At 43.5% G+C, this 20,740-nt stretch overlaps 1 protein-coding gene and 1 pseudogene across 2 annotated transcripts in view; one reads left to right on the top strand and one right to left on the bottom strand.

Moving 5' to 3' along the window:
- GRIN2A (glutamate ionotropic receptor NMDA type subunit 2A) overlaps positions 1 to 20,740 on the top strand; it is a 372,275-nt gene that overhangs the window by 133,795 nt on the left and 217,740 nt on the right. The gene's annotated exons all lie outside the window — the stretch shown is intronic.
- Positions 1,600 to 1,717, bottom strand: LOC112315057 (5S ribosomal RNA; annotated as a pseudogene).

Below are 20,740 nucleotides of genomic sequence, written 5' to 3'. Positions count from 1 at the left end.
TATGGTTTTTCACATAACTGATTTGCCAAGACCTTTTCCAGAGCAGATGATCATAAAGCAATACGATGCTTGTTTTATTAAAAATATATTCAGAACACACTGATAGCTTAGAAGAATGGCTTAGTTTGAGGGCTTAGGAATGGCATTAGGAAAGACCTCACAAGCATTGAGCAAAAACATGGAGGAAAGAAGAGACATAAAGGAGGGCAAGTCAAACTTCACAATGCATCAAAAAGTCATGTAGACATGATCTTAAAAATAATATTGTAGCCCCTTTCCATGGATCAGACAGTGTGAATGTGTATATGTATTGGCAACCAAATTATGGTTCCTAATGTTTCTTAAGATCTAATTCTGTGCCAGATGTTTCTCTTGTTCAGCCCAAGTCTTTGTATGAAAGTATTAGGCATAAGGAACTCTTACTCTTTGTGGCAGCATGGAGAGAGGGGGACTGGATAAAGGAAGGTGAAGAGACTAGTCAAAGAACATGTATGTAGCACATGGACACAGAGAACAGTGTGATGAAGGCCAGTGGAGAGGGGGGCAAGGGCTGGGTGGAGGTGGGCAAAGAGGGGGAAATGGGAGACATCTGTAATAGTGTCAACAGTAAAAAAACAAAACAAAACTGGGTCGATAGGGGGCAGGTTAGGATGATTGAACAATTTGAAAGCCCTTGAGCACTAAATTATAGTTCTAGTTATCAGGACAGTAGGGGTTCAGATCAGGGAGCCTTCACTGTGGGCTAGAATGGTTGTGAGAGCATTCCCAGCTGAGATAATTGAAGGTTGGTGGTACCTTTGTAGGATATTGAGAAATAATACCTTACATAGTGAGCAGTGAATAATCACATCAAGACCTGTCCAGCTTTGGAAAGCTCCATGGCAGAAGGCAGTGTTGAGCTCTACACAAAGATGAGGAGTTAACGTTTATCTTGAGGAGCTTTCTTAGTGTGCCAATTTGCTCATCAGCGTGATGTATTGGAAAGAATGTGAATTTGGAGTTCAACAGGCATGTACTGAATCCCAGTTGTGCCTTTTAATAGCTAGGTGACCTGGGACAAGTTATTTAACCTCTTTGAGCTTTAATTTCCTCATATTTAAAATAGGGATATTTGTCCCTCATCGCCTGGCTTATTTCACTTAGCATAATGCTCTCCAGTTCGATCCATGCTGTCACAAAGGGTATGAGCTCCTCCTTTCTCTCTGCTGCATAGAATTCCATTGTGTAAATGTACCATAATTTTTTGATCCACTCATTTGCTGATGGGCACTTAGGTTGCTTCCAGTACTTGGCTATTGTAAATTGTGCTGCTATGAACATTGGGGTGCATAGGTTCTTTTGGATTGGTGTTTCAGGGTTCTTAGGGTATATAACCAGAGACATTGAAATTAAGAACATTGTAACAATAGCCACAGGGGAGTGGGGAGGGGCTAGTGGGGAGAGGGGTCTATAGGAGCTACTATAAAGGACACAAGGACAAAATCAAGGGGGAGGATAGTGGTGGGGGAGGGAGATGGGACTGGCTGGGGTGGGGAAGAGGGGAGGGGAGAAAATGCAGACAATTGTAACTGAATAAAAATAAATAAATTTTAAAAAATAATAATAAAATAGGGATATTCCCAGGCGGTCTCCCATCCAAGTACTAACCAGGCCCGACCCTGCTTAGCTTCCGAGATCAGACGAGATCGGGCGCGTTCAGGGTGGTATGACCATAGACATAAAATAGGGATATTAATACCTAAACTGTAGAATCCTGGAGAGAATGCACAGTCTATGGGAAGTGTCAAGGATAGTGCTTATTGTAAAGTCCAGGTAGCCTATTAAATGTTACTCCGGATGAGTTGGGATGTGCTTACCTGCAAGCAAGTGAACTTTGACTCAAAATAGCCTATACAATGTATGTATACATTTATCATCTCCCATGACCAGAGGCTTGGAAGTAGATCAGGCTTTGGGATCGTTGGGTTCAGTGGTTCAATATCGTTATCAAGAGCCTGGTTTCTTTCATCCTCTCCACCCTATAGTCCCTGGTGTTGGCTTCACTCACAGACTGGTACCAAAGATATTCCTGAGGTTTGGGGCATCATATCCAGACACAGAAGAGAGACTTGACCTTTGTGGCCCATAAGTAAGCCTTCCCCCAAACCCACTCTCCCTTAGCAGCTTCCTCTCAAGGTATCATTGTCCAGGATTGGATCAAATTCCTGAACCATGTACTGATGGAATGCATGTTAGCTATTGGGGCCTAATGAATAATGTGCAACTTAGCAGTTTGAAACAATAACATTTTTATCTCACAGATTCTTTTGGCGAGGAATTCAGGAGCAAGGTCCTGGTCAGTACATTGGCCAAGGCTGCAGTTGTGTAAAGTGCAGACCACAGCTGAAGGACCTGCTGCCAAGATGACTTGCTCACAGGGCTGTTGGCAAGAGGCCTCATTTATTCACTTTGAGAACCTCTCCGTGGCTTACATGTTATGGCAGCTGCTTCCGCCAGTGTGAGTGATCAGAGAGAAAGAAGGGAGCCACAGTGTTTTTGTTGATCTCATCTCAGAAGTCTCAGGCTGTGACTTCTACTAAATTCCATTCATTAGGAGTAAATCATTGAGTGCACAGGAGGGGGTCAATCGTCAATCTCTCCTTTTGAAGGGTGGAAAAGAGTTTATAAAATTTTTTGTGGACACATTTTATTTTTATTTTTAAATGTTTTATTTATTTATATTTAGAGAAGAGGAAGGGAAGGAGAAAGAGAAGGAGAGAAACATCAAGATGTGGTTGCCTCTTGTGCATCCCCCACTGGGGACCTGGCCCACAACCCAGGCATGTGCCCTTATTGGGAATTGAACAGGCGACCCTTTGGTTCACAGGCTGGCACTCAATCCACTGAGCCATACCAGCCAGGGCTGTGGACATCTTTTAAAACTACCATGTCACTGGTACACCAGAAATTCTACAGTTGTTTTAGAGCAATTACTTTGTGAATAGGGTGGAGTGCATGTTGGGGAGCCAACCACAAGGTCTGCTATTCTGTTACCTTACTAACATGAATAACCCACATGGAGCTCCTACTATATGCATCTCACTGTTCTGGGTACTGAGGGGGACATGAGGATCAGTTAGAAATGGACCCTGGTAGTTATGGTAAGAAGGGAGTATAAGATGTGCTGGAGACTATATTCCAATATAGAAAGCTAATGGTGCCCTGGGAGAGGGACATCAGGTAAAGTGCCAGAGGGTAGGTGTGGATTACAGAAGAACATGGTTTACTTCAAATGAGCACATTCATGAAGAGACTTCACTAGGAGATGGGATTCGAATTGGGCTCCACAGAAGGGGTTAAATTGACAGTCAGAGATGGAAACTGGGAAAGAACACATAATCATATCCAAGGTATCAGCCAGCATTTATTGAGCACTTAATATGTACCACACACTGTGTGTGTATTAACCCTTATTACACTCCTGGAAGACAAGAAACATTATCTTCATTTTATAGAGAAAGAAACAAGTTCAGAGACATTAACAACCCTTCAGAAGCCCTATAGCTAGTAAGAGGCCTCACTTAGAGTGCTTGCCTAAGGCATACTTGTGTTTCAAAGAGCTTGGGGCACAGTGACTTGCCTTAAGAAACTTGGTTAGCTTGTTCAAAGTCAGGCTTTTATATAATAATTTAGCTTTAGGGAGTAGGTACAGCAGAGTGAGTAATCTCTTTACAAAAGAGATTTGTCATTTTATTGAAACTGTACTGAAGATTCTCCCTAATTATCAAGCCCACACCCCACCCAGCACATTGAAAATATGATTCAAAATTTATTAAGATTTATTTTGCACACCTCCCCCTCTGGAATTCCTACTCTGCATTATACCTTTTGTAGGCTGAGTTGTTGGAACAAGTAGCTTGTAAAACTGGGAAGGTCTCATGGAAGAAGTGAGATCTTTAATATTAAATTCACTTTTCAAAGTATAAAGGTGATAAGGTTTATTGAAGTAAAAAAAAAGCACCCATTAATTGTTGTTAATTACCACCTGGAACTCCACCCACTTGGATAGTCACTTATGGATGGAAAGTGAGCATTGTAGAAAGGGGAATGAGTCAACCATGGTTACTTTGCCAGGATGCTTTGGTTTTAGGTAGAGGTTTGGGAGGGCTTATAGGAAGCACTGAGAAACTCCCCTCCCAAAACCTAAGACAGAAAGGAGACACAGGCTGTGATCGCTTGCCAAACACAGATGCCTCACCAGGAGCAATGTGAGACCTCCAAGCCTCATCCCAGATATCTAATTCCCTTCACAGCTGTATCTCCCCAACAGTTGCATTTGCCTCCACAGCTCTATCTCCCCTCACATCTGCATCTCCCCCTCAGTTCTGTCTCCCCTACAGCTGCACCTTCCCCCATAGCTGTACCTTCCCCCACAGCAGCATCTCCACCCACAGCTGCATCTCCACCCACAGTTGCATCTCCCCCACAGCTGCATCTCCCCCAACAGCTGTATCTCCCCCAACAGCTGTATCTCCCCCAATAGCTGCATCTCCCCCTCAGCAGCATCTCCCCCCTCAGCAGCATCTCCCCTACAGCTGCATCTCCTCCAACAGCTGCCTCTCCCTTGCATTTAACCTGTGATGTTCTTTTATGTGTTCGAGATAGAGTATATACAGTTTGCCTGTAATGTGTGTTAAATGTATGTATAGTGTGTTTGGGGGAGTATGAATGCATGAAATTGTGTTTGTGAGTATGTGTGTATTTATGAGTTTATATGGCTGAGTATGTGGGGTTGTAATCTCTCTCTGCTTCAGCCTAGCTCTTTTGTACCACATTTTTGGAATATAAGACGCACCCCCCCCAATCTGGGAGGAAAATAGGGGTGCATCTTATAGTCCCAATGTAGCTTACCTGGCTCGCTGGGGGGAGGAGGGGGCGGCGGCAGTGGAGCAGGGTCACAGGAGGTAGGAGCAAGTCGCCACTGCAGGAAGTCTTATGGTCCAGTGCGTCTTACAGTCCAAAAAATACGGTAAATAGCTAAGAGAGTGGACATATTTCTGCCTGTCACTCTGTTCTCAGAGCTTTTCTAAAAGATAGTCTTCTCTCACTAGCCGAAGGGCCAGGAGCCAGCCCCTCCATGGCGCTGATGCCACGATGATCTTCTGGAGGGGCTCCTGCTGACCCCTGCAGTCTGTTCCCTCTGCTGCTTGTCTCTCTGCTGCCCTGCTGCTCTGTAGGTGGCAGCGCTGATAAGCCTTGCTCCTGTCCTGCATCTGGGGAGATTAGCCTTGGAAATCTTTACTTCTTGCCTAAAAACAAACAAAAGCCAAGAAACAAAGACCAAAAACTCCTATCTTTTAAAGTTTACAAAGAAAAAAAAAACCCTATCGACTCTGGTTTTATAAAAATAACATTTATCTGAGACCCCAGGGATAGAGAGCAGGCTTGGTGTGGGGTTGGAGTGCGATTCATATATGGTCCCTCTCAGCATGCGTATCTTCTCATTGACCTTTGAGTGGTGAGTATGAGAAGAGCTAAGAAAATGCTGTAGGCAGTGAAACCTTTTTACATCTGGCACCAGGGGGGCAGGACCAACCCCCATCTCTCCCTTTCTTACCCACTCATTTTTTCATTTACTTGGTCTGTAAATACAACACTAGAGTGTAGCCCTGCTTAGACAGGCATTGTGCTGGCATCAGAGACACAAGGTAGAAGCACATGTGGTCCAGTCTAATACGGGGGAGACCCAAAGTAAACATGCAATCAATTTGCAGTGTGAGGGATGTGGTATAATCATTGCACTGTGGGGTTTGGAGGAAGAGCAGAGAGCTTCCTGAAGGAGGTGGCACCACCCTGATTTTTAATGGACCAGTTGGAGTTATCTAGGCCAAGGGACATTTGTCAATGTCTAAGAACATTTTTGGCCCAATTGGAGGTGGGGAGTAGTTGTTACTGGCATCTAGTGGGTAGAGGCCAGGATGTCTGCTAACCATCCTGCAATGCACATGGTATCTTCTCACAAGGCAGAATGATCAGGCCCTAACGGTCACCAGAGCAGAGACAATTCCCAGTCTAGGCAGAGCAGAGGGCAAGGCATTCCAAGGAGTGTGACAGGGGCTAGGAGGAGCTGCAAGAATCTGGGCCTGTCTGGAAGGACAGCCAGGTGTGGAGGAGGGCTTAGAGATGGGAGTAGAGGAGTTGTCATACACAGAATAAGGAAGACCTTTGAATGTCCTGTTGAGTTTAGACTTCATTTTAGGATGGAAGGAAGGGCATTAAAGCGTTGTAAGCAGGGGAGTGACGTAGTCAAACATGCTCTTTAGAAACATCACTCTGGGTACTGAATGTGTGTGAGACGGAGAGGGGCAGGGCTGGACCCTGGGTGGGGAGCTGTAATTCAGGGGCTTTTACTGCAGGCAACAGAGAGGCAATCACTACATTTCCACAGAAGGGCTTCGAGTCACTTTAGTTAACTTAGTGCAATGGAATGCAGTTATATAACAGCCCCCCCCCTTTTTTTAATCTATCAAGAAAAAAGCTATATAGAGAAAAGCATTGGTGAGATGAGGATCCAAAGTCCTACATGGCTACCAACACCCTTTCATTTAAGTTACCTACCAGGTCAGCACATTGCATAACAACATGAGCAATCCACTTTTGCTAACCCGAGCAGAATTCGCCAGTAGCCCAAATTCTGACGCTTGGACCGGTAACGAGGGACATCTATGAGCTAATGTATCTTCAAGGCAAGTGAGTTGTTTATCTCCACAGCATGACCCTCTGAGCATTAGAGGTGCTACTTGACAGGGTGTTATGGATCAAACTGTGCCTGGCTCCCCCCAAAATATGTGGAAGTTCTAACTTCCAGGACCTTAGAATGTGACCTCATTTGGAGATAGAGACTTTACAGAGGTAACGAAGTTAAAATGGGGTCATTAGGTGGACCCTAATTCAAAATGACTGCTGTCCTTATAAAAGGGGGACATTTGGATCCAGAGTCAGACATACAGAGGGAAGATGATGCGATGGCACATCTAATTTTAAAATAGTAAGTACTAATATTTTTATCTGGCATAAATCGGAGAGTGCCTGAGGCTACCAGAAGCTAGGAGAGGGGATGGAACAGATTCCTCTGAGCCCTCGGGAGGGACCCACCCCGTTGACACTGTGATTTTGGATTTCCAGTCCAAAGCTTCCATTGTTTAAGCTACCCAGTCTGCGGTACTTTGCTACATTAGCCCTAGGACCTAATACATCAGGGTAAACAGAGTGATTTAAAACGGGGAGTTCCTGGTATATTTCAGATGTTTCAGGTGGACCCTCCTGATCTCAGTAAGACAAGTAAGGGGGTAATAGTTGTTCAGTCACCACTTTTACCTGGAAGCAGGGGGCAGGGTTTCCCACAGTGTGGTCCCCAGACCAGCAGCATCATCATCACTGGGGAACGCATATTCTTGGGCTTCCCCAAAGACGCTCTGAATCAGAAGCTCCTGGTGGTGCTGAGGGACACTCAAGTTTGAGAGCCACTGGCCTGGGTGTTTGTGTCTCTGGAGAAGGCAGGTGAAGCTTCCTGGGCAAGGTGACATTTGAAATATGACGTGAGGGATGGGCAGGGCTTTAGGAGGAGATGGGTGGGAAAGGACATTTTAGATGGAGCAGAGGTAGAGAGCTGAAAGTATGAGACTTATTTAGAGGACATGGGGACGTCCCGTTTACTCAGGGGGTAGAATATGTGAAGAGGAGCAAGAGAAGGTAATTACAGACACACAGTGGGAAGTGAGGATGAAGCTAAACATGTTATCTTATAAAAGATTTAAAAGCCAGAATGAATTTATACTTAACGGGCACCCTAGGAGTTTCGGGACGCCAGCTGTAGGACGAAGCATCAGTGGGCAGTTTGTGTGTGTGACCCTCAAACTGGTTGCTTCCAGCCAGCAAATCCCTGGATACCCAACCACTATTTCTCAAAGTGTAGGCTGCAAACTGGTGGTTCTTGAGATTGACGGAGGGGTCACACCAATACCAGATTCAATCAACAGAATCGTTGGCTTCCTTCTAAAATTGTTTCCCAGTTTTCTAGATTATGTCAAAGAAAAAGTGTTAGTCAGAAGTATCATGTCTCTAAAACCAGCTTTTTCCCCTTCCTAACAAAATGTCAGTAGGTCTCTAGCTGAAGGTCTTTGGAAGGCTCCTGCCCCAGCTAGAATTCACCAGCATTATTTTCCATTCATTGTATTTATTTTTATGGCTGCCTTTATATTATGGTGAATGATACCAGTGTTTCACTTAAGATGCTGTGGATAAAAGTATCTTTCAGAATAAATTTATTTAAGAGAACACTAACTTAATTTTAAAACTATTAAATTACTAATAAAATGGGTGGTTCACAGATAAAGCAGAAATCACAAAGATGTTTTTTAAATGATGGAAGAGGAGGAAAGAAACACCAGTGTAGAACATGCAAAGAAAAGTATAAATGTTAAAGAAAGGAATAATTGAGTATAAGCAGGGTGAGGTCAAATTGTAGCGGGCTTAGGGCTGGGATGTTTATTTTTCATGGAGAACAGCTGACAATTATTTGAGTTAATATGTGATATAATAGCAGTATGTGGGTGCATGTATCTACATATCCATGTGTGTGCATCTCTACATGTATATCATGCATGTCTCTCTGTAAACACATGCACACACATCTCTCTTTATATATTTGCATGTTTGCATGTGTCTGTGTGTGTATGTCTATATATATAGTATGTCTATATATATATGTGTGTACATAAATATATATTTGTATCTCTATGCATGTGTCTATATGTGTATCTATATATGTGTGTGTATATATGTATATACATATACAAAGTATGTAGGTGTGTATGGTGGGGAAATTGGGGATACCTAAATTTTGGGAATCTACAAGAATGCAGTTTCTTAAATAGATATACCAGTTTTCTCCCACCTGAGACTATTAAAAGACTAGTGAAACCTTTATCTCTTGACCTTGACCATTAGCCATCAAGTCATAATTCTTTTCCCAAGAGCCTATCTCCATCATATCTGAGCCACTTTTAAGCCAAGTTTTTAATCTCTCCTGATCACTGACCCACCCTGAAGGCACACAAAGAATGGGCCCTTGTCTCTGGGAGCAATGTGACTTGGCCGGATAGGACAGAGAACTGTCTGCCTTTTACGCTGCTAAGCTCAGCTCTCATTGGCAGCCAGCCTTCCTGAAGACATCCATCTAGGCCAAGGTTCAGGCCCTTCCATGAGGTTTTCCAGCAGGTGTTCCTTGCTTGTCGTTTGGTCTGGGGTGATAGCCAATAAAAAATAAAATAAATTAATATAGGCAAAAAGTGGGCCTATGACATGGCAAGGTGGGAGGAGGAAGATGCCTCTTGCCTGCTTTTCTCATGGTTGGCTGCTGGGCTGCACAGGGCTGGAAGACTTGCCTGTTTCAGTGGGCAGTGAACAAGCCTGGACTCAGTGCATACATAGAGGGCTGCTTCTGGAGGAACAGGGGCAGGGCTCTGGACTGAGGATGGCATCTCCTTAATGCTGGTGGTGCATACCTTCATGTAGCCTTCCTCCCCTCCTGGGTTGCACATGATATCTTGTTTATACTTGAATGCCTAGCATTGGCTTAAAAAAGCATATTTCATTTCTGAGCACATTACATACGCAGTAGATATAACCATCATCACTCACAGATTTGGAAATGGTAGCTTGGAGGGGTTAAGAGACTTGCCAAAGGCATGAAACATGTTAGGGGCAGATTATGGCTTTATTTTAAAGATTTCTCCAACCCTCCACTCTCAGTTTCATCCTACCATACCACCGCATTTATTTCCATCATTGCCAGTTTTCTTATTTGTTTATGTGTTTAGTGTCTTCATGTCTGTCAGTCTCTCCTACCAGGCTCTGAGTTCCTGATGGCAGCACCCCTGTCTCTCGGGTTCCCCATGGTAACCTGAGTGTATAGCAGCTCCATCATAGAGCTAGAGCTCCACAATGTTTGTTAACAGAGTGAATGAATGAGTGAATGAATGAATGAGCAAAGGATTTGAATCCAGGCCTATCTGACTAAAGCCTCTCTGCAACTCTGCTCTCTGCAGAATTCCATGTGATTGAATCTTGGTAAATGTTGAGGAAAAACTGGCTTACAGCCCCAAGTTGTCATGACAGGGAACACCAAGTATGCACACCTGAAAAAGTTCCAAAAACACGTGCAGTGCAGGTATAAACATATGCAAGTCAGGATGAACTGCAGTCAAAAGTGCAGACCAGCTGGGGTGTTGGGGGTGTCCAGGGAGCCTGGTGTGCTGGTGGGGTGGATGGCATGGTTATGGGTTCAGAGAAAGGGTTCCCTTTTGGGCAAGGACATTGGATATTGTTTTATGTGAGCAAAGGCCTGATATTAGGAGTATCAGCTGGGAGTCAGGCAGGACATATGACTAAACCTCTTCAAGACTCAGTTTCTTCATTTGTTATTCAAATGTGTGTTCTACCACCGGCTCAGGATGTTTCAGAGTATGGACTAAATTCGAATGCCTGGGTTCAAATCCTCCATCCACCACATTCTAGTTGTGTGTCTACTAGAAAGTCCTCTTCTTCCCTCGTGCCTCAGTTTCCTCACCTGCACAATGGGGATAATGATAGTTCACAAAGGTTGGATGGGTTAATTTATATAAAACACTTAGAACACACACAGCAAATATCCAGCTTGCTGGCTTGGTGAAATCTTATAAGATTTGACTTTTAAAAGTATAAAAGGCTACTAAAGAAACTTAGCAGAGGTGGTGTTTAGATTAAAGTGTCTCTGTTTCAAATTCAATGGCTATATAAATGAGAGACCTAGAGGTGGGCAGGCCCAAGTCTTTAAATAACCACTTAATTTGGCCCTTGCTGGTGTGACCCAGTGGATTGAGCACCAGTCTGCAAACCAAAGGGTTGCTGGTTTGATTCCCAGTCAGGGCATATGCCTGGGTTGCAGGCCAGGTCCCCAGTAGGGGGCACACAAGAGGCAACCACTTGTTGATGTTTCTCTCCCTCTCTTTCTCCCTCCATTCCTCTGTCTCTCAAAATAAATAAAAATCTAAGAAAAAATAAAAATTAAAAAAATAATCACTTAATATTTACAAAGCATCATCACATGTTTTATCTCTTTGAGGCCTCTCATCTGTATGGCTTAGCTATTGTTGCCCGAGGTTAAGCAAGCATGTTTGAAAGTCATGTTCCTTTGATTATTCATTCATATATTCTTGAAAGCCTATTATATGCCGGGCTCTAAGAGTACATTGGGGAGCAAAGACATGTCTCTCTGCTCTCCTGGGGCTTAAAGTCTAAAAGAGGAGGAAGCATATATAGAAGAAGGTATCATCTAAATAAATATACAATACCCTGTAATAAGTACAGAGAGTCCCTCACTCATGATGGTTGACTTACAACTTTTCAACTTTATGATGGTGTGAAGGCAATATGCATTCAGTAGTAACTGTACTTCAGATGTTGAATTTTGATCTTTTCCCAGGCTAGTGATGTGCAGTAAGACACTGTCATGATATGGGGCAGTGGCAGCAAGCTAGAGCTTCCAGGCAACCATGTGAGAACAAGGGTAAACAGTCAGTACTCTACAGTGTATTCATCGTGGTAGATGATTTTGCCCAACTGAAGGTTAATGCAAATGTTCTGAGCAAGTTTAAGTTAGGCTATGGTAAGCTATGATGTTCAGTAGGTTAGGCGTATTAAATGTATTTTTGACTTAGGATATTTTCAGGTTCCAACAGGCTTATGGGAATGTCACCCCATTGTAAGTAAAGGAGCATCTGAAATGTGAAAGTACAAGGAACTATGAGAGCGGGGCTTGGGGGTGGGTGGGTGGTGGTGGGTTGATCCACTTGGGAGGTCAGACAAGTTTGCCTGAGGACATGGACTGAAACTGGGATATAAAGACTGGTAAGGTGTGACTGGGTGTAAAGAGAAGAGTGTTCCAGAAAGTGGGAACAGCCTGGGCAAACCTCATGGCCAGAGGGGCTGTAGCAAACATCTGAAAACATGCCAGAGACTCTGGAGCTTGTAGGGTAAGGATGGGGGTGGGCAAGTATAAGACCACGCAGGGACTTGCAGGCCACTGTTGGGAGTTGCATCTTTATCTTAAGGGCAGATGGGAGCCACTAAAGATTTCCATACTATGGGGGAGGGGTGGTGAGGATCAGATTTACTTTCTGGAAGCATTCTCTGACAGCCACATGGAAAAACAACTGGAGCTGATGTTCTAGTGGAGGAAGACAGACAACAGAAACAAACTGGGGAATATAGACTGTATCAGGGAGTGATGTGGGCTGGGAAGAAAAACTGAAAGCAGGTATCTTAGTCCATTTCAGTTGCTATAACAAATTACCCTACACTGGGTGGTTTAAACAACAAATATTTGTTTCTGACATTTCTGAAGGCTGGGAAGCCCAAGATCAAAATATCAGCAGATATGGTTCCTGATGAGGACCTATTTTCAGGCTTTCAGATGGCTGTCTTCTTGCTGTGGTGATAAGCAAAGAGGAAGAGAAAGGGAGGGAGGAAGGGAAAGAGGGAGAGAGGGAGAATAAAGGGGGGAGAGAGAGAGAGAGAGAGAGAGAGAGAGAGAGAGAGAGATCTAACATCTTTTTATGAGGGCACTAATCCCATTCCTGAGGGCTCCACTCTCATGACCTGATTACCTCTCAAAGGCCCCACCTCCTATTAACATACCATTTGGGGTTAGGATTTTAAATGTATGAATTGTGGGAGGAGGTAGGACATTCAATTCATAGCAGTGGGGCAAAGAATAGAAAAGCTCAGCTGCTGTTTAGATAAGAAGGACCCCTTGAAGTGCTGATAATTTGAAATGAGAGCAGCAGCTACATGAATATCTGGGGGAAGAGAAATCAGGGTACAGCAGGGGCAAATGCCCTGAAGTGGGCACAGGCTCTGTGTGTCTGAGGAGCAGCAAAGAAGCCAATGGGCTAGAGAGAAGAAATAGAGGATGCATTCAGAGAAGTAGCAGAGGCAGATCATGTGGGGTCTTTAATTTTTTTAAATCCTCACCCAAAAACATGCTTATTGATTTTAGAGAGAGGGGAAGGGAGGAAGAAAGAGGGAGAGAAACGCAAGCGAGAAACATCAGTTGGTTGCCTCTCATACACTCCTAAATCGGGGACCAAACCCACAACCTAGGCATGTGCTCTGACAGGGAATCAAACCTGTGACCTTTTGGTTTATGGACAATGCTCCAACAATCTGAGCCACACTGGCCAGAGCACATCATATAGTGTTTTGAAGGTGATTTAATTCAGGAGGTGACAAGAGGCCATCAGAAGCTGTAGAACAGGGAAATGATGTGAGCTCTGTGGCAGAAATATTCCAGCCTAGGCCTTTTCCCCTCCAATTCCAGGGCCTCAAACCACTTCCCAAGTTCAGATTTCTCTCTAGTCTCATCAGTGTTAGCATATTTTTATGTCAGCAGCCAGTATGGCAGAGCCCATCATCTGAACAACACATGAGACATAAAACCAAAAAGGCTTTCTTAATTATTTAAATTATATTTTATTGATTATGCTATTACAGTTGTCCTGATTTTTCCCACTTTGCCCTTCCACTCAGCATCCCCCACTCCCTCAGGCAGTCCCACACCATTGTCCACGTTCTTGGGTTCTGAGTATAAGTTCTTTGGCTACTCCATTTCTTATACTGTACTTTACATTCCCATGGCTTCTGTAACTACCTATTTGTATTTCTTAATCCCCATTCACCTCTTCACCTATTCCCCCACAGCCCCTCGTCATCTGGCAACCATCAAAATGTTCTCCATATTCATGGTTCTGTCTCTGTTAATCTTGTTTGCTTAGTTTGTTTTTTAGGTTCAATTGTTGATAGGTATGTATTTATTGCCATTTTATTGTTCATAGTTTTGATCTTCTTTTTCATAAGTAAGTCCCTGTAACATTTCACTTAATGGTTTGGTGATGATGAACTCCTTTAGTCTTTTCTCATCTGGGAAGCTCTTTATCTGTTCTTCAATTCTAAATGTTAGTTTTGCTGGGTAGAGCAATCTATGCTGTAGGTCCCTGCTTTTCATGACTTCAAATATTTTTTGCCAACCCTTTTTAGCCTACAAAGTTTCTTTTGAGAATTTAGCTGACAGTCTTCTGGGAATTCCCCTGTAAGTAATTAACGTATTTTCTATTGCTGCTTTTAAGATTATCTCCTTATCTTTAACCATTGGCATTTTAATTATGATCTGTCTTGGAGTAGTCCTCCTCACACCCATCTTGTTTGGGACTCTCTGTGCTTCCTGGACTTGCATGTCTATTTCCTTCACCAAATTAAGGAAGTTTTCTTTTCACTATTTTTTCAAATAGATTTCAAATTTCTTGCTCTTTCTGTTCTCCTTCTGTCACTCCTATGAAGAGAATGTTGGATCTCTCGAAGTTGTCCCAGAGGTTCCTTATACTGTCCTCACTGTTTTGGATTCTTTTTTTCTTCTTGTTGTTCTGATTGGTGATTTTTTTTTTTTTTTTTTTTTTGCTTCCTTATGTTCCAAATCATTGATTTGATTCTTGGCTTCATCCACTCTACTGTTGTTTCCCTGTAAACTGTTCTTTATCTCAATTAGTGTATCCTTTGTTTCTGATTGGATCTTTTTATGCTATTGAGGCCCTCACTAAGTTCCTTGAGCATCCTTATAAGCAGCATTTTGAACTCTGCATCTGATAGATTGCATATATCCATTTCATTTAGTTCTTTTTCTGGAGTTTTGATCTGTGCTTTTATTTGGGCCACATATCTTTGTCTCCTCATTTTGGCAGTCTCCCTGTGTTTGTTTCTATGTATTAGGTAGAGCTGCTTTGACTCTGTGTCTTGGTAGTGTGGCCTAATGTAGTATGTGTCCTGTAGGGTCCAGTAGCACAGCCTTCCTGATCACCCAAGCTGCATACCTGAGGAGCATCCTTCCTGTGGACTGAGTATGCCCCTCTTGTAATTGAGACTTGGTTTCTGTTGGCAGGTCAATGGGGGGAATTTACCCAGGCCAGTCAGCTGCAAGGATTGGCTGTGACCACTGATCACCAACCTCCGCCCTCTGTGGAGGATCAGCTGTGCAGGAGCAGGGTAGTGTTGCTCTGAATGTGGTCTGTAGCTGTCCACTGGGTATGATGGCCCTGGGGTTTCCCACATGGCGCAGACCAAGGTCAGGCCCCACCAGCATTTTGCCGGGGGTCCCACTGCCTGAGTTACAAAGTAATTTGAGATAGCTGCTATGTGTGCTGGGCTTGGAGATTGCCAGGTGAAGACAAGCTTTGAATCTAGGCTGGGTGCTGCTAGTGCCAGGCCTGTGGCTCACTGGGTGGGGCCAGCTGTTGATTGAGAGGATTTAGGAGGTTGTGAAGCGTGAGCCAAGACCAGCCATTTTTATGGAAAAGCAGCTTGGGTGGGCTTATAAATTGGTTGGGGTAGAGTCTCTGGGGACCTCCAAGGCAGGTCTAATGGTGTTAGCTTGGTTGATGGAGTCTCAAATATGGCACCAGCCTGTCAGCTCTGGGTGGGGGAGGGGAAGAAAAAGGACAATGGCCTCTATTTGCCTTGATGCCAGACACCTCGGCCTCCCTCTGCATGCCACTGGTGCCCCTCAAGCTGCTACCCCTGTGCTGGAACCCAGAGAGAGTCTGAGTATGTGAGTCTGTGTGTAGGTTCTTTAAGAAGAACTGCTTGGGTTTCCAGCAGTTTCTTCCACCAACTCAATCACTGCTGGTTTTTGCAGCCAGAAGTTGTGGGAACTTATCTTCCTGGCACTGGAATCCTGGGTTAGAGGGCTTGGTCTAGGGCTGGGACTCCTCGCTCCTAAGAGATCCCTTCTGAATTTTTATCCACCACATGTGGGTTAGGGACCAGTCTGTTCCATGTTTGTGCCCCTTCTACCAGTCTCGATGGATGTGGTTTCTATAATTCCATAGTTGTCAGACTTCTATTCAACTCGATTTCTGACAGCTCTGAGTGATGGTTATATATTGTAGTTGTAATTTTGATATGCTTGTGCAAAGAGGTGAGCCATACCTGCTTATACCACCTTCTTAAAGAGGCTTTACTTTAAAAAAAGTTTTGGTAACAAATTCTAAACTTATTTTTGTTTTTCCTGCTGAAATGTAGGAACCTTGACAGCAGCGACTATGTTTTGCTCATTGCATTATCTCTGCAGTCTTCTCCTTCTCCTCCTCTTCCTCCTCCTTCTTCTTGTAGTTTTACTTAAGTATATATTTACTTAAAATTTTTTATTGTATTTTTTATTACCATTTTTAAAATTTTTTTGATTTAATCATTATTGTGATTTTGTCCCATTACCATTTAGTCCCCTTATATTACCCTCTCCTCACTATCACCCCACTGTTCTCCATGTCCATGAGTCCTTTAAATAGTACCTGAGATTGTAGATGTTTGTAACTATTTGCTGAGTAATAGATGATCACCCTGCACATCAGTTTCTATGAAATGCCCCTTGGCCTGAGAGTAGAGGTTCAGCAAAGAAAGAGGAAAGAGAAAATTAGAAAAAAGAAAAAGGTGGAGATGCCCTTTTGTAATTCATCAATATAAAGCCCAAAAAAGAAAGTCCTGGGCATAAGAGTGCAAGGAGAAAGTATTCGTGACAAAACCTTTCCATCTGACAATGCCTGGTCCTTGTGTGGGACTTACCCGGGATTCGCAGGTGCCAGCTTAATTCCCCAGGGCTACTGAAGGCGCAAGCAGGAGATGAAAACTAATAGCCCCCTGGATTTCATACCTCCCTCCCCACGGCACTGCAGAGGCCTGAGTACAGTACTGGAGAAGGCAGAGGCCGCACCACCTCAGAGCCTCACAGGGAGGCAGCATCTCAAGTCTAAATATGCTGCTAATACAGTCATGTCACCTGCTGGAGCAGAGAAGATGGAAGGATCCCCAGCATGTATGTATCTGTTATGTTTTCTGCCAGAACTGACAGTAATATTGAGTGACAAGAGAAATGCCATTGTATAACATTTGATTAAAATAAAATTTACCGAAGAATGTGAAGATGACTTGGAAAGTCTCTGAAATGATTTCTTCTTGCTTGCACTCTATTTCCATCACCAGCAGTAAATGCCTAGGACCTTGTGGCCTCTGTGGATTTTCTACTTTAACTGGCTGCATTATGCAAACAACAAAGAAGCTACTGCATGAATAAGATAGGGAACTTTTTAATCACAGATAAGGCGAGACATATGCTTCATCCTCAAAACAAATGTCGGGGCATTAACTTTTAAGGGCTGCACTGGATTTTTCTATTTAATATTTTATTCAGCATTTCTGTCCTCTTTTAAAAATGTTGTTTTTCATTTGAATCTACATGACTAAAGCTTTTGGGAAGATGTGATATTAGACTGGGAAATAGAGTGTTCTCTTTGGGGATTCCCACTCCTGATTTTCCATAGGCAGTGAGGCTTGTGGCCTGGATTCATGGCCTGTTCAAGCTTTGGGAGGAAAGATAGGGTGGGGATCTGACATCCCACTGGGCTTGTTTTCAGTTTGTCTCTGGAAGATTTTATGCTACAATGGCAGAGTTCAGTCATTGGTACAGATACTGTATGACCTTGACCCTTAAAGCTAAAAATACTTGCTCTCTGACCCTTTATAGGAAAATGATTGCTGACTTCTGACTTAACAGTAAAGCTTATTTCTTATTCATCCAATTGCCCAATGCAGGTCAACAAGCAGCTTCCTGTCATGTGGGATTTAAGGACCCAATCTCTTCCATCTTGTGGCTCTGTCACCCACAATATACCTTAGAGTGTTCTGCAACCAGGCATTGGAGGGAAGAAGGAGACAGGAGAAACTTGTTCACCTCTTAAAAACTCTGGTTCACTTCCAATTGGTAAGAATTAGTCACATGGCCATACCCAAATGCAAGGAGTGCTGGGAAATGTAGTTCCTGGTGGGGCAGCTGTCTCCTAGCAACAGTGGCACACTATTTATATTAAGCACACATTTATTTTGGATAGCTGTCGCCATCATGTTCTTTTCCCACTATGCTGGGTGCCTGGCTTTCAATCATCGCTCTGGTATTTACTGACTGAATCTTTGGAGGAATTTAAATGCTCTGTGCCCCAGTTTCCTCATCTTTGAAGTGGGCATAACAATAGTACCTGCTTCACAGTGTTGTTGTGAGGAGTAAGCAACACTATATGCTACATGGAGTGCTTGGCCCAGATCCGGCACGGGGCGTACAGGAAACAAGTGTCAGTCACCAATGATAATGATGTCCTTTCCAGTGCCAGAAGCACCTCAGCAACATTCTTTAGAGCACTTTGTAATAAGTCCCCAACCACCTGAACTTCTTACGGAGAAATGGTTTGGATATGAAAGGGGATACTTCCTGGAGAGATTTACTCAAGCCAAGGCATTGGAGACAGAGGGTGGAAAGTACCCTCTGTCTAAGTAAGGCACACAGGTGTCTGTCTGGAATGCCTGGAGGACAGATAAGACAGGAGGAACACACAGGCAGAGAGTGTGCTTGATTCATGGGCACAGCAGCATCTCTTATTCTGTCCTTTACTGAGCCAGAATCCCACTTGCTTGTGACAAGTGGTAGGAAAGCATATGAATGGGAAGTTGTAGAGGCACTGGACCAAACCTCACTGAAAGCATGCTGACTTCAGCACCCCCCGTAACATGTCAATAAGGCCTCCTTTTGTCTTTAGGTTTTCTTCCCTGCCCAGAAGCCAAAAAACTTTCCAAAGTGTTCAGTTGATTCTCAGAGCAGCACTAGGTGGTGGTAAGAGCAGGCTTTATTGTTCCATTTTGCAGATAACTAGATAGAATCCCTGGGAGACATGCCAACCTCACGTAGCTACTCAATGCAGACCAAACAATGGCAGCCATGCTCCCACACTGCTGTTGGATTTTGGAGGCTGTTTCTGAGACAGGCTAGATGAACAGGCCTTGAAACATGGAGAGGAAATTCCTTATATTCTCACACCGATACATAGGTATTCTGTTCAGCTGAATTGCTGAACTTTGCTGTGAAATCTTGGACAGGTCTCTTCACCTCCTTGTTTCTCAGTTCCCTCATCTGTATTATGGATAACTTTTTCATAAGGTCTCTCATACCTTTATGCAGATGCCAGGGGTTGGGGGAGCTATAAACAACTCATTCTCTCATGCAACAAATTCTATTTGAGAGCCGTCAATCAGCTCTTAGTGATGAGGATCCAGCAGTCAACAAAACCACAAACCATTTGTCTTATCTTTGGCTACAATCTACAGTGAGGTAAAGCAGATATAGATGTATACAAGTAAAGCATGTAAAACATCAGCTGGTGATAAGCACTAGGAAAAAAATGAATCAGGGAAGGGCAAGAGGGAGGGTTAGGGTGATGGTGCAATGGGGTTTCAATTTTAAATAGAGCCATCTGAGAAGGCTTCACTGGCAAGGAGCCATTTGAGAGTAGACAGATCCAGTAGGAGAGGATGTGATTCCTCCAGGTACTTGAGGAAGAAGAACATGGCAAAAGAAGGAACAGCATGTGCAAAGGTCTGGAGGTCTTTCCACTTGATCTGAAGCAAATGAAAGGACCTTCTTTCACATTTCCCTAACTTCTTTTTTGGTGCGGAGAGGGAAGTAAGAGAAAAACTAGACCAAGTTCTTGTTTGACATGTCTCTGAGTGAGTTTGTGGTTTTTCCCGGGGTCCTTGTTAAGAGCTGTCATGGCTCACATCTGCTGGTGGTGTTTCTGTGTCCTCTGCAGTCCCTCCCAGCTTGACTGTGCAGCTGAGCAAAGAATCTTCAGGTTCTCCAGTTGAAAGAAAGGAAAAGTTAGAGATTGGTATTAATATTCTTCTTGGATCAGAGGGAAAAGTGATCTGAAGATTGAATTTAGGAAATATTATTGTTGTTGTTTTTTTTAAGTGGCCTGGAAAAATCTTTCTGACTATGTTGGGTACATTGTATAGACCACGTTTATATGCAAGGAAAAAGAAAGGAAATCTACTCAAACAACAATAATAAATAATAGCAATAGGTTTCCTGTATGTTATACACAGTATATCAAGCATTTCTGTCATACTAGTGAAGAAGTTGAGGTTCAGGAAGGTGAAGTGACTTCCCCCAAGTCATTCAATTCAATTAGTAAGAACATGAGTCTGGATTTGAGCTCAGCCTTCAACCACTAAGCAGTCCTGTCCTAGAGGTTGCCACTGGTGAGGAATTCTGGAAATTTTCTTGGCAGCTTCCTACTTATGCCTGTTTTTTTCCCATGTGGTGAGTGTACAGAGCTTCTATAACCAAGAAGGTTGGACTGAGAACAGTGATGATGTAGAACCACATAGCATTGTGCAAGTCAGAGAGGCTATGTTGAAGTTGACTCCAGGACTCTGGCTGCCAACCTTGCTTTGCCTGACTTGCTCAAGCCTCTTGTCTTTCTTTTTCATTTGGAGGAAACTTCCACTGCCTAAAATACATAACATCATCGCAACCCTGTCCAAACCCTTGGTCTGGAAGTCTCCAGGGTTTGCAGCAAGATTTCTCTGAGTCAACGATTATCTCCACCTGTGAGCCTTTGCATTCCCTAGCCGGGTGACATACCTGGGGAATGGCTCTTGCCAATATCATTGAGTGGACCCTGCCCAATATGCTATTCCTGTGTCTTTATATTCATCCCTGGAGCAAATTTTATTTTTCTGGATTCAAATTAGAAGGCACTATGGCCTCTTTACTTAAACACATTCCAGA

The sequence above is a fragment of the Desmodus rotundus genome, chromosome 1 (assembly GCF_022682495.2).
Source record: "Desmodus rotundus isolate HL8 chromosome 1, HLdesRot8A.1, whole genome shotgun sequence".
In the NCBI taxonomy this organism is placed as follows: domain Eukaryota; kingdom Metazoa; phylum Chordata; class Mammalia; order Chiroptera; family Phyllostomidae; genus Desmodus; species Desmodus rotundus.
This window is presented reverse-complemented; position numbering and strand designations above follow the sequence as displayed.